Source organism: Stigmatopora nigra, chromosome 5 (genome assembly GCF_051989575.1).
Source record: "Stigmatopora nigra isolate UIUO_SnigA chromosome 5, RoL_Snig_1.1, whole genome shotgun sequence".
NCBI classification, from domain to species: Eukaryota; Metazoa; Chordata; class Actinopteri; order Syngnathiformes; family Syngnathidae; genus Stigmatopora; species Stigmatopora nigra.
In genome coordinates, this window is record NC_135512.1 from 4,843,973 (window position 1) to 4,858,636 (window position 14,664).

The window sequence follows — 14,664 nt, forward strand, 5'->3', positions numbered from 1 at the left end:
CCTGCGTTGCCTTAGGGCGGCATTCTGAAGCTTGGACGTGATTGAGCCAGGCTGCCAGGAATCAGCAAAGTGAAGGGGGTGACGCGAAAGTATTTGGACACCAACAGGTGGTGTGCTTTTACAGCCTCCTTTGGAATACAGCAATAAAAACAAATCACTAAACAAAAAGCATTTTGAATTTCATATCGAATTGGATATGGAAGTTTATTGACAATTAGTTAGGTTGGATATTATATGGCATTATCAGACTTTGAAAAAAAGTGTGGCCCATTCAAGCAGGCAGAACTCATTTAACCTTGAGAAAGGAAGTGACCACATGCATGCCAGCAAGCCACGCACACACAAACATATCCGAGTCTACGTCTCATTGCCTGTCCCAACTTTTGGGGCTTCTCAAATGTTAGCCAAGCACTGCGCGACATTAACTCAGGCACATGGAAGAGGGACAAGGTGGCTTTAACAAAATGGCATCTTGGCCAACGCGTGGATCAATATTTGAAGCAAGCAGCTTAGGGGGTGTTTGTCAGCCCCCCACTCGAAGCAAAGACACCACAAAGAAGCAGTCAACACAAAACACTATGGCGCTGGTGGCTAACCTAAGGTGTGCGGGCCGAAAACTAAAACTACTGAAACTAAAACTGCTTGGCTCTTTAGTGTAACTTCTTTACACATGATGATGAATATGTTTCAGTTCTAATGACAGAAATAAAAGTCCAAACTATTTTGACAGGGAGACGCTTGGCTCCCTGTCAAAATAGCTGTAATCGGACATTTTAAAATTCCAACACTATTTTAGCCGATCGAATGAAACTATGTCAGATTGTCCCACCCATGCCAACCCACTGAGGTATGGGGAAACACACTTTAATGGAACCAGGACTTGAACTAGATAGAAATTATAAGGCTAGATGCTTGAAGGCAAAAAACAAAACCATTTCAAGATCGGTTGCAATTAAGAAATTCATATCTACTTCAAAATATACGCTCCTTTGACCTAATTTATTTTATTTGTGGATTGACACTAATGCAAAATGGCCATGACCCTCATCCCATGTCATCAGACATCTAGATTTGTAGATATAAGATCTATGATAAAGCAAGTATCTTCTGAGTCTCAGATAGAAAAAAAGACAGCCGCATGTTGAAGAGGTGCAGAAACTTAGAAACATTGTGCCTATTTTCTTAGCTACTTTTTACCTGTTTATCTGCTGCTGAGGTCACATTCGTCACACACTTGTAAGGGTTGTCATTTTAGGTGATTAAACCTTATTTATTGTATATATTTAACATTATCAGAGGTATAGGAAATACCTGATGGAGTACATATACACTTGTGCAATGGTATTCCACATGAAAATCATTAATACTTGTTGCCAGATGAAGAATTGGACGTCTATCACCGTCAATGGCAGACAACGAGTTAAGACAACTGCCATCCAAGCATCCAGAGGAGAGGATGTAGGTTTACATCCACAACTATAATCCATTCAGCGCTCATTTTCAGGACAAACTACCGAGGGGGAACCCCCACATAAATAGAAGGCCGCTTTGAATAGCGAGCAAACTTTACACCTTCTCCTTCGCTCATATTGGGGTTCAAATCGCATTTTGAAGGAGGAGGGGGGCCAGTTGAGAGACCGTGGGGGTGGGAGCGAGAGGAATTTCCTGCCAAATGTGCAATAAAATGAAAAAGTCCCGCTGGTGGGCTACTCGCTCCCATGGAGGAATGTTTAAAAGGCGACCAAAAGGAAAGCTCGTGGAAAGTTTGATGTCTGACAAATTCGGGGACAACACAAGAGTAGGCCCCGAAATGTAAAGTTCAACTAAATAGCCTGGCCGAGTCTACGTATACATTGTGTTTTCTCAAATGCTAACTAGCATAGACACACGGCGTAACGGGCAAAGGGAGAATACTTGGACTTGTTTTTTTGTTGTTGTTGTTTGTTTGTTTTTAAAGCAGTATTAGCGGTTAGGGGGAAAAAGAGCAGCATTATGCTAGCTCGGGAAATAAGACAAAAAGAATACTCCATCCCATCGCTTTAAGATAACGTACCCGAAAAAAGTTTTTAGAAAAACACAAGGCGCCCTACTACGCGGGTGTCAATGGGGGGATTGCCGTCGAATTCGTGCAACTTTTCGGGGTGAAAGGTGACGGGAAAGAAGGTGTTTTTTACCTCTCCTCCGCGGGTGTCGGCTATCCAAGAGCGGCGAAGAAAAAGCGGAGAGAGGCGAGGGGGGGAAACATAAAAGTTGAGGAGAATTTCGAGCTCAGCGCACCAGACGCATTGAAGCGCCGTGGAACGTCTTTCTCCCCCTCTTTGTCCCGGGAAGCTCGCTCTTCAAGTGTCCGCCTCCACGTGGCTTGCTCCAGTGTATCGAGTCTGCGTGCAAAGAAATCTATTCTACTCGCTTAATCGCGCGTCGTCCTCCTTTTTCCCTGTTACAAGTGAGGAGATGATTTCATTCTTCTCGTAGACATCTTCACCTCCTCCGTCCACATTGTCAGACGCAACAACGTATCCCTCCGCGCGCAGAGTGAGGCCCTCAACGCCAGCGGTGTCCGATTTCAAACGCCTTTCGAAGACGGTCTTAATACGTCCATAACGAGAAATAATAACGGAGGTATTCACTGCCGAAAAGCCACGTATGATCGGGAACGTATTCCGAAATGCTGTCTGCTCCAAATGCGGTCTCCAAAACGCGATATTACTACGCGCACTAGGTCTCTCAGCGGAAGGGTATCGCAAGAAAGTTACCTGCGATGTACACAGCAGCAGCTTCGACGAGATGACACGATAAATGCTAGACGCTACGCCAATGGGAAGACGCGAACGGTGGAATGACGGCTCGCCTAACCAATCAACGGTTGAAAACCTGGCTCAGACCCGCCTTTTTCTTGACGCTAACTTTCGCTGCGTGTGCGTGTGCTCAGGGAGGCTGGCCGAAAGGGGCTCTAACATGCCCGCTGACATCATTTTAATTTTTAGTTTGGTGTGCCTACTTGCCTGTTGTTGTTTTTTTAAAATAAAACATAACAAATAGCCCATTATAAAACCCCATAATATTTGGTTTTTTTTTCAATAATGACGTAGCATTATAGCGCCGTCAATGGCAGTGAAACGCGATCATTCCCAGCCAACCTTTCTAGTTTTAATGAATTGGGACATTTATCATTGTCAAATAAGGGTATAACAATACGTTAATGTATTGATTAATTATGTTACTATCATCAGCTAAATTGTCAAAAACGTGAAATTAGTTTTTTTCAATTGACCAATTAACCTGAATCCAAATAGATTTATGCTAAATTTTGGAATATTGTTAAATATATTATCATCAAAGAATCAATCTAGTTTTGTATAACCATTAATTGGTGATTTAAATCTCTAGAAATTAGTTGTAATTCATATTTAAACCACTAAATATTGAGTCATTATTACTAAGGCTATCAATGTGGTGGTACAATTTGATATTATGTGTAATAAATTATACAATGTTTGGCTTATAACCAATTAATGGATAAACCAGTATATATGTATCCTGTATACATCATCATAACTATTATTGCTTATAGTTTAATGTACATTTTTGTGTCAAATGTGTACATAACGTCATAAACAATGTAATATGAATTTTAACTAACTGTAACTATGTCCGTGAGCCCTAAAACCAAAGCATCGCTGCTTCCCAGGTGAGCCGCCAAAGATCTAAAAACACAAAACAATCAAACAACAATCATTGTAGTAGCAATCTAAGACCTTTCTTTTTGTAAATGATCCTCTGTGTTTTTGATGAAGACATAAATAAATCACCTGCACATGGAAACACTCTTATAAGAACCCACAATAACCCACTTTATTGAAAGTTATTGGTGGTAGACAGCTGTTGTTTTCAGCCTGAGGACAAAAAAAGGTTTGGGAGGAAACTTCAGACAGCGTCTCTTTTGTTTTCCTATCGACAAACACAATCGTTTGTCACATTTTGAACATATATATATTTTTTAGGCCACCTACAAGGCTTGTTGTGAGATTGCAATGAGACTAAATTTTACCCTAACGTCGTCATTTTCAATAGAATCCAAGCCTCACTATACAGATCCAGTGTACAGGACTCTCAAATTGTACATTTTTACAAAGTTTTATTCTCGATTTTAAATAATTGTACTGTATTTAAAAAAATGCAAAGGAAAAAAACAACTCCAAATGACTTTTCACATTTAAATCTATCACCCTATCTGATTGTTGGCTCACTTGGACACCTTATTTATTTATTATCTATTTGTCTGTTTGTTGTTGTATTTGTGCAGTTCATAGTAAAACTTTAAATCTCATTCAACTTGTATAACAAGCATTCAATTCCATTCAATTCAATAACTTCAACTATCACTAGATTTTACCACCATTTTCTCCAATTGAATGCCTTATATATATTTTCTATTACTATTGTATTATTTACCAACTACACTTATTGGAAAATCCAATGTTGCACCTGACCCAATAAAGACGCAAAATATGCTAATTGTGCTAAACTGCCTGACGTTGTCGTCTGTTTGCACTGCAAAGGAAAAACAAGGGTTGGGGGGGCATTGGGGGTCTTGCTGTCAATAGGACATATAGGTAAATAATCCATTGACTGTCCCCTGGGTGAAGACACAGCACATTAATTAGCCCCGTGGACAGATTTAAGAATGTAATGGGGTTACTGCTCAGAAGAAGCGCACATATGGGTCATAAATACCTTCACAACAACGGCGTGTACACACAAAGGGGGAAAAATAAGCCGGGCTATCACATAAAAAGGCCATCTCTGCTCATTTATCTAACAAACCATTTTTGGGGGGAAGATCTTCATCAATGAAATTAAGCTTCGGAAAAGGACATCTGCTCAGAAGAAGGGAAATTGATTTTTTTTTTTGTTGTGGTGGTGGTTGAATTTTTTTATTTTTTTCCATCAGACGTTGCCTGGTTCTTTTGAGTTCGAATAGTGGCCGTTGTCAGTATTCGCAATGAGGCTTGTAAGCCCTCCAAGTAGTTTGTAGTAACAGCTGGCTCTGACATGGAGAGCATGCACAAGGGCAGCCAGGCTGGGGAGGGAGGGAGGGAGGGTTGGCGGGATGAACAAGAATTACACATATGTATACACACACACACACACACTCACAAAAATGCTCCTCATCTTCAATGGACACATGGAGTAAAGACTATAAGAGAACAGAAAAGTGAAAAATGAATACGAGGCAAGGAAGGCGGTTCTTATTTTATGCTCGTGTTTAACTAAATCGATATCAAAGACTGTTTTACATTTGGGGTCTTGTCAGAATTGGAGGGTATTTTCTATTTTGAAAAAAATCAAAAAAAAAATAAGGCTTTACTTTTGTGTTTTTTGTTGTTGTATTTATTAAAAATGGGTGATAAACTATCAAAGGTCTCGATTACATGTTTTTTCTTTGCTCATTTAGCATAGTTAACAGTATAAGGCTTACAAAATGATATTAATGTTAGGTTTGCTCAAGGGTAAAAGCTATGTGATAGTGTGGGAAGAAAAATGCATTTTCGCTGGTACTTCAGACGAATATAGTATTTTATTTTTAATTTTAAGCATAGTGGCAAGATCTCCACACACTTTGCTTTATTTCTACCAAAAAATACATGTTAGGTTTATAGTGTACTACAAATTGTACTTGGTTTATGACTTTTCACAAAGTATTTTACACTTTTTAAGATAAGAACCTAACATTTTAAAAGTTACCCACGTTCTACTACTAATTGCAAAACTACAAAAGTATTAAAATCATATTCCTTCTCCTTTGATGAAAGTCAATGGTTTCATTTGGCTGAATTTCCTTTTTCATTGACCATTTAGGCGCAATTTACCTTTAAAGCATCACCTTTTTTGACAGTTTTTACAACTAAAGTGGACCCAAACACAGGCCTGGTGACCTCCAATGTAAGCAGCTTAAAAAAAAACCCTGTTGTTGCATCAGCCACCCGCACAACGTCAAAAAAGCTTTGTAGAGTTATCAGGCGAGACAAAGTAAAGGAAAAAGACGAGCGAATGGTTTAATCCGTGGCTACAATTGCGGCGTTGGCCGATTAAAGGCTCAATAGGGAGCAACTGCTTTTGAGTCCTCGCCGTGCTTTTATATACATGTAATTAACAGCAGATGTGCATTGCAAATTAGCATACGTTTGGACCCATCGTCATATATTTGTGCATATTGATGAAATATTTCTGGATGTAAACTCTTTCAGTTAGAGCTAAGTACAACGTACGAGGCAGCCTAGCATAAAAGTGAAGAAAAAACTGTTTTTTTTCCTTCTTAATTACTTTCGAATTTGGAAATCAGAATGTATCGACTCTAATATTGCACTTAACATAGATTTTGATTAAAAAAAGGTTCCCTGGATAGGCTCCAGCACCCCCGGGGGTTACCTGTCATTAAAAAAAAATCAATTCAAAATATAATCAGGACAAAACAGTTCTTGATATACCAAAATATGACAGCCATGTGTGGGATTGGTTAGTATTTTGGTCTCACAGTTCTGGGGTCGAGGGTTCGATTCCGGGTCAGTCCTCACTTTGGGGAGTTTGCATGTTCTCCCCGGGCTGGCGTGGGTTTTCTCTGGGTACTCCGGTTTCCTCCCACATCCCAAAAAACTGCAAGGTAGGCTGAGTGAACACTCTAAAATGTCCCTAGCCACGATTGGTTGTCCTTTGTCTCCTTTTGCCTTGCAATTGGCAGGCTACCAACCTGGCGGTAGGCTCCAGCACCCCCCACCATTGAGCCTTGTGAGGATAAGGAGTTCAGAAAACGAATGACTATCCCCAAATCGAGACATTTTCACGCACCGATTTCCCCAAAAAGTCATTTAACAGCTAAATATAACGTCCTTGCATGAATCCCCCCAACTAAACCAGTTTTCCAGTTGAGCAAAACACACCACTTGTTAAATCCCTCGCTTGTTCCAGTTCTAAAATCCCACATTGTTAACTTCATCATAGCCGGATTGGGTATTGCCTTCCCGTGGCGCACATTTGACGGGACCAAGTCGCATCGCCGGCTCTCATCTCACACAAGGATAAACACGGCGCGCGGGGGCAGCGGCCCACAAAAAAGGGGTGAGCCGCTCACCTCGTTCCGCTCCGAGCCCCTCGTGGCGTGTAATAGTAGAGGCTTAGGCCCGGCCGGCCAGGGTGGGTGGGGGGAAGGGCGAGAGGTGCACAGGTTTGGGATCGGACCGAAGAAACTAGGGCATGACTTTAGGTTGGTCACTTGACAATGCCATGCTTTTCTACACATGTATTTATTTCCAGGTCACACAAGTGTGATTTGCGACTCCCCCACTGGAAGCTGTCGCCCAGTAGGAGTTGGAAACTGGAGCTATAGGAGCGGATGGACTGATAGTGCTGGCTCAATGCCTGCGCTCCAAGTCTATCTGTGTTGAAGGGGAGGGGACTGATGGTGGTGGGGGGATCTATCTGTTGTGCTCATGATAAACCAAGCCCCCCACCCCCCTCACACGCCCCCCACTTCATTGCAACCCAAAAAAAAAAAAAAAAAAACACCAACTCGGCATGTTACCACAACAACAACTGTTATGCTTTTTTTCTTGGTTTGAGTTCAAGTATGAAGAAAATGGTCAAAATTGGGATCTTCCCTGTTTCTAGGCAAATTGTGAAAAATAGGAATCATGATTATTATTACTGTATTTTCAAGACTATAAGGCGCACTTAAAAATCTTACATTTTCTCCAAAATAGACAGTGCGCCTTATAATCCAGTGCGCCTTATATATGGAAAAAGCAGAAAACCAAAAACGAAAAACCACCAGTCGGATATTAAAAAAAAAAAAAAACACAACCGCCTAAACTGAAACAATACTGTTAAGTATGCAGATGCCATCTTAGTTTACAAAATCTTCCATCATATAGCTCCTACCCCACTGCAAGATTTTATACAAAAAACTCCAAAACATCAACAATGGCTGGCTCTAGAGGTGACTGTGTAGTGAGTGCTTCATACCCGGAAGTCAATAGCAATTACCGTATTTTCACAACTATAAGGCGCACATAAAAGTCTTACATTTTCTCCAAAATAGACAGTGCGCCTTATAGTCGTGAAAATACGGTATCTGGGTTTTTTTCATTCATGAGTTTTGAGTGATTGTAGTAGGGAAATGGTATACATGTGGATGTTTTAAAGCCAAAGGAAGTTAGCATACTTGACGTATTTCCAAACTGGTACCGTGACGATGATTGCCTGGAAGCATTTTTGTCAAGAGGGCGCCAGCTCAACGGAGTATCGTCGACGCGTTTCTGCTTTGAACATTTCACCCCAGACGGCTAGGAAAATTGCCTATCGTGGAAGGCGCTTCGCGTGTGGAGTTTGTTGGAGTTGAATCCGTTAGCTGTGCCAACCATACCCTCAAGGCATTTGCGGCACGCGAGCTTGATTTATTTTTGTTAGCTTAGCAATCAGTTATTAGCAACTGGGAGGAAACCGGAGTAATTGGAGAAAACCCACGCAAGGCCCGGGAGAACATCCACTCCGTAAAGCAGGGGTCAGAAACCTCACATTTTCCAATGTTATTTCTTGTGAGCCATACTATAAGTTTAAAAGTCAAAATACATACATCTAAACCAGTGCCTATTCAATTTTTTTGTAAGTTCACCACTTTTAAAGTGGAAAAAATGAATATTTTTTAAAAGATTCTTATGCCAATCAATGAGGATGTTTTCCAGTAGATTCTACAGCGAAAAAAATGACGATAAAAGCAGTTCTAGATGTAGTATCTCAGTTCTATCACAAGCAGTTTCCATATTTTAGCTCACAGGTTAGCAAAGAGCCAGATGCACTCATCACAAGAGCCACATGTGGCTCCCGAGCCATAGGTTCCCTACCCCTGCCATAAAGTGAGGACCCACCTATAATCGAACCCTCAACCCAAGAACTGCGAGACCGACGCGCTCAACCAATGGCCACTGGGCCACCCAGACTTAATTAATTACATTATAGTGAATCTTTTAACATACACACACAAACACATACTTAAAATTAAGTTAAGATGTTCTGGTAGGCCTTTTCTGACTTTTCACATCATAAATCAAGCACAAAAAAGTGCACTAATTCACCCCCATGATTCCTGTTGTTATGTTTTTTTTTGTTTAAAGGATAAGCAGTAATAACAAAAAAAATGTCCCAAATATTTTCCACACCAATCAAGGTGCAGTGGACTCTCCCACGGATTGATGCACTCCGGTTTGAGGAAAACAGGGGCGCTTGTTTTCGGAAAAGGAACGAGGCCGCCGTATCTCGTCCCGTAGAAGTATTCAAAACAAAAATGGGTAAACGAGGGGACGCGGCGTTCTCTCCCTGCCTTATCCACACGGCGTAATTCCCACTGAGCCGCGCAGTGAGAAAGAAAATGAGTTTGAGGGATTGTCCCTGACATTAATCCGCCACAAACGCTGCACTTCCACACGGGACGCGACGAGCACTGGGAAAAACAAAGCAAATCAACAATCTATTTACAAGAGGGAAAAGTGCATCGACAATCCTTCTCGTTTCTGTCTGCACTCGTTTGATAGACACCTGACAACCGTGCTCATTTCCGGGTGCCCTTAACAGTCGGCGTCCTGCTATTTTGAATTTTTTTGTCCAAATTCCAATCATCAATAATAGGGAAATTTCTCCTATTTAATGTTTTTATTATAACCAGAGATAGACATTATTTTGACATCTCAGAAAAACTCATAGGAACTAGTGCTCATGTTAAAGAATAAAAAGGACTGTGACAAATGGAATTTGGTGCTCAAATCCTGCCTTGTATTATTTTTATAGTTATTCCAATCAAAATACTGCATTGGGGAATGCCCAGGTTTCTTCAGCAATTCTGGTTGTGATGTCACAACCCTAACTGACGTATCGCATAAGTAAGGGTTATTAGAGGCCATTATCAGAGTGGATTTCTGTTTTTAATCGTTAAAATTTAATTAACCCTTGGGCTAACTGATGCTGGGATGAGTTATGATTCAGAAAATTTGGATTTTACTTATAATGCATGAAGTTTCTGTCTCCTTTGTATATCTTCTTTCATTTCATGTATACCATTTCTCATCCAAATATGCCAATGCATTTTTGCTACTTAGGCCTGTCAAGACACTTCTTGATAAAACATGCTTTAGGGAGTCAGTATATGTTTAATGGATAATTGAATTTAAATATTAGGGAGTATATAACTACTAAAAAAAATCACATTTTGGATCATGTAAACCAGACTTGTGACCTACATGACCAAAAATGTGAGGTCCACATATGTAGATGCCAGGTTTTACAAGATCTGTGAAGTGTTTAAAATGACCCAAAATAGTCACATGCCATATTAAGGGATAAACCCAGTTCAATATTTATTATATGACAATCATTTTGTCGTAATAATGGCCTTTTCAAACAAAACGTTGAGACAGGAGCGCCATAAGGCTGGAAAACGGGCAAGTCAAAGTACTAGCGTTCCCGAATACTGCTGTGCACTTGTGTGCGCGATAACAATCAGATCAGAAGCACAATTGACTCTTAATCAATTGAAGTGGCCATGTCATGTCAGGGCTGCTTGGGAGCACGGGGGTGCTGCTCTGTCTGTGTGTGTGTGTGGTAGATGGATGGATAAATGTGAGGCCTGGTGGGGGAGGGACAGATTGTTGGTGTCGTGGGAGCAGTGCAACAACAATAACAGCAGTGCAGCGTACGTGTGTGTGTGTGTGTGTGTGTGTGTGTGTGTGTGTGTGTGTGTGTGTGTGTTGCAAGTAGGAATGTATTATGACTCCCACCCAACTGGTCAAATAACTCGTCTTTTACTTACACCATGAAGGTCTGACAGTGCATAGATATGTCCAGAGTTTAACCGGTTCAGGGATAGTGGATTCAAAAGTTTAGGATTTTAATCTAATCTAATCTCAAGTGACTATTTTTTTTGGTAATTACTTCAATGTTTTATCAATTCTTAGGTAGGGCAATGGCTATTGTTTTTAATTTGGATTTTAGACAGATTAAGTTAGACGTATTTATGGTTATAAAAAAATATCAATTTTCTGAACTGATTATCCTCATCAGGGTAGTGGGGTGCTAGAGCTTAACCCAGCTAAGTAAAGGCAGTAAGCAGGGCTCACCTTGAATTGGTGGGCCAGCCAATCCGAGGGCACAATGAAGCAATCAATACACATTCATACCTGTATTTATATATTAATATGTAAAACAATAGTCACAGTAGCCACAAATAACTAATTTAGTTTTTTTAAAATTCTTTGCATGAGATTGACGACTAAATTCGTATTAGACGACTAACGCAGTCAATGGCAGCCTACAACCTAAATGAACAGCTAAAAACTCCACATCATGACCTGTCCTTCCTCACAATGAAGTCAAATCCTAATTTCCCCTCCTCTTTTAGTTATTGTTTTTTCCATTTCTTCTTCTTCTGGTGATTTTCCTCATCTTCCCTCCCCCCTTCTTTCTTTGCAGATTAGAATTCATTAGCAATCAAAGAGCCTCCAGAGATTGTGGGCTCTTAATTACCTTCTCATTTGCATTTTTGCATATTAATGACTGCAGGCTTTTTTTTTCACCCCCTCCATTTTTTGCCGCAGTGGTTTAAAGGCACCTCGGCGCTCTTGTTCTCTAGGGATGAAGAGGAGGAGGAAATTGGCCGGAGGCAAGGCTTCCAGCCAGGACTGGGCCCACCAAAAATACCCCCCCCACCACCCACCACCCACCACAAACACACACATACACACACCTCCTCTACACACATGGCAGGAGGTGGACAAGCCAAGGATAGGGTTGGCTGGAGGCGTTGGGAACGGGTGAGGCGGTTATGGGGCTCGCAGGTTAAAGTTCAATGTCCCTTATCAACATAAGAAAGAACACATGTCTTGCCGGCTGCCTAATTATTGTCATATTGAGCCATTTAAGCACCTGATGTGAACAAAACAGAGTCTAGCTCGCAGGGGGGATTTTGGATATCCCCTCGAGAAAGGTGTATGCCGCCGAAAATGAGGCCACTGCACACGTGGGTGCGTGTTTTTACATTATGGCCTCCCCAGTTTTCGCCGTGGGGGCATCGAGGGGCTCATTCAGTTTGGTGATACTGCTCTGCTCGCATACCAAGTGACATGATGGGCTTGAATGAAGGATCATGAGGGGTAAAAAAAGGGCCTTTTTTTGGATCATGGTGGTCCGTTTTTTGCAAACGCGGATTGTTTTAAAAGTTAGCGCGGAAACGTAACAATTAATGAGGTGGAGCCGGCCACATCTGGACAACAGGTTGAAACGACGTCAAATGTGTAAACCCCCTCGTCTGGGCGTATATTTGTGACAACCTGCCGACGAATGGTGGGGGGATGCGAGGTTTACAAAAATGTAGCCGTGTGCACTATTTTTTTTTTGAGGTTTTTGTGGGGGGAGAAAATGTCAATCAAAAAATAACACAGTTCTAAATGAAGGACATTATACTTGTAAACTTATGTTCATTTATGATGATCTATAATGAAAATATTGGAATATTAATCAAATCAGAATAAATAATGATGAAAAAGTTTAAAAAATACAATTGCATCATTGTCAATGGCCGCCAATGTATTAAATAAAATAAAGATTTATTCATGATGCCAGAATATAGGTGAATAGTCACATTTCATCTATTAAAAAAGCTCACATTATTGCAGGTATAGTTTTGTAAGAAAACATTGTCTTAAGAAAACAATAATAAAAAAAAAAACAGCAATCCTTTGACCATAAAGCTGCGGGAAAATGTTCCTTTGTTTTTATCCAATAATGTTTTCCCGTCACCCTGCGAGCAAACAAACAGCTGTCAAAACAAAACCTTTCTAGTGGAAGTAAGAAAACAAAAATAACCCCCCACAACTGTTGATTGTACATTTTAGGGTGTGATGGTTAGTCATTTAAGGCGCGGACCCTCACACCTAAACTGCGAAAATAGTTGTTTGTCACTGAAGAAAAAAAAAAATGACTGCTTTCAATGGTTATAAAAACATTTGTTAAACAAGTTCCCAAACATCAATGCTATTTTTATAAGCTCATTAATTGCACTGTGAATAGTGTGTTAGCATTAAGCTAGCAGCTGCATATGTTGGTTAAATATACATGACTTTAATGGTCTTTGTTTTGGTTGATATACTTTTGAAGGTTGAATTTTTGGATTTTTTTTCTTACTTTTACAAATGTATAAGTCAGGTTAAGATAAAGTTAAGTACAAAATGGTGCTTCATCACTTGATAAAAAGCTCACAGAGGAGTCTAAATCGTCTTAAGTGCTATTAGTGCAGCATTATAACGTGTGTGAGAAGGTGTAAAACGTGTGGGCTGTCAGGGTGGGGGTTAATGAGCTCCTCCGTGACCCCTGTCAACCGGCAGGATGACCCCAGGGAGATGAAGCGGGACAAACAGGAAGTGGGGCTGACAACAAGGCCCACAGGGTGGGCCCCAACACCCGGCCAGCATGACCCCCCAAATAAAAGCTACAGTCAATGACTTCTATTCCACAAAACCGTGTGAGCTCAATACAGGACGACCTACACAAAGACTCAAACCCAGATTTTTTGGAATGCAGTACATTTTCTTTAGAAAGTTGGACTAACGTTAAAGAAACAGGAAGCAGGTCGAGAGGCGCATGTAGCGTCATAACATTGCGACTGTTTCTCTATAAATGGAGGACAACTGAACTACACTGCCACCTGGCGGCCATAATACACATTGTCCAGAGTTATCTCACGTTCCCAAGCAGAATAAGTTTGTTTGCTTCAATTTAAGACTTCCATCGGACAAGATGAACAGAATTTTAAAATATAATGTAACATGTTGTTAGAAACAAAACAAGAGCGGAAGATCTATATTTACACTTTCTGCGACAGTGGTTACTTAAGTGGAAAGCTAATCAAAAGTGGACTATTAGGACATCTATCATGCAAATGGGTTCTTTTGGTTAAAAAACATTAAAAACATACATAACATATATGTGTTAAGGTATTGGAAAATAAACGTACCTGATTTGAAGTGTTTTCCACGCTAATTTCCTCCACCGGTAGTAGAATGTAGATCCATGCCAGAGGAGAATCCGGGTACTATTTTCAAGTAATGCTTGCCTTTTTCGGTCTTGGTGTCGCCACCTACAGGTTGTGTTACTTATGGCAATGATAGAAGCACAAATGACTGTTTAGTAGTGGAATATAAACAATACATCTTCAAGATCAGATTCATACTCTAAAAATGTTAACAAGAGGATGATAAACACGCAAATAGTATCACATTTGCTCGGGGATATTATTAAATTTTACCTAATTGGCTGGAGAATGACTTAAGGCAATCTGTCAATTCCTGCAAGTGCAGCTTTGACTTCCCACAGTGAGTATATTCAAACCAGATGGTCATTAGTCTTGATTGGGAATGTTGTCTACACACCTGATATAATATCATATATATATATTTTTTTCACTTTGCTCATAGTTATACATTTTTATGCATGTAGATATCTTTAGTATTATTTTACCATCTGATATCTGGAAATGAAATTCTTTGCAGGGATTTTTTTACTATAAAAAATATGTACTTTGGCTAATGTATACATCCGATTACTATTGTGTCATCTGAAATA

General features: G+C 40.3%; 1 protein-coding gene across 7 annotated transcripts in view; it reads right to left on the reverse strand.

Moving 5' to 3' along the window:
- tcf3b (transcription factor 3b) overlaps positions 1-14,449 on the reverse strand; it is a 36,513-nt gene extending 22,064 nt beyond the window's left edge. For 4 of the 7 annotated variants that reach the window (XM_077717694.1, XM_077717695.1, XM_077717692.1 and 1 more), the window contains exon 1: positions 2,175-2,758. The gene's annotated coding sequence lies outside the window, so the exon portion shown is untranslated. Of the gene's footprint in view, positions 1-2,174; positions 2,760-14,056; positions 14,195-14,347 lie in introns of those variants that run through there. The other 3 variants (XM_077717689.1, XM_077717691.1, XM_077717693.1) reach the window with 3 other exon arrangements.
- Between the last annotated feature and the right edge of the window lie 215 nt (positions 14,450-14,664).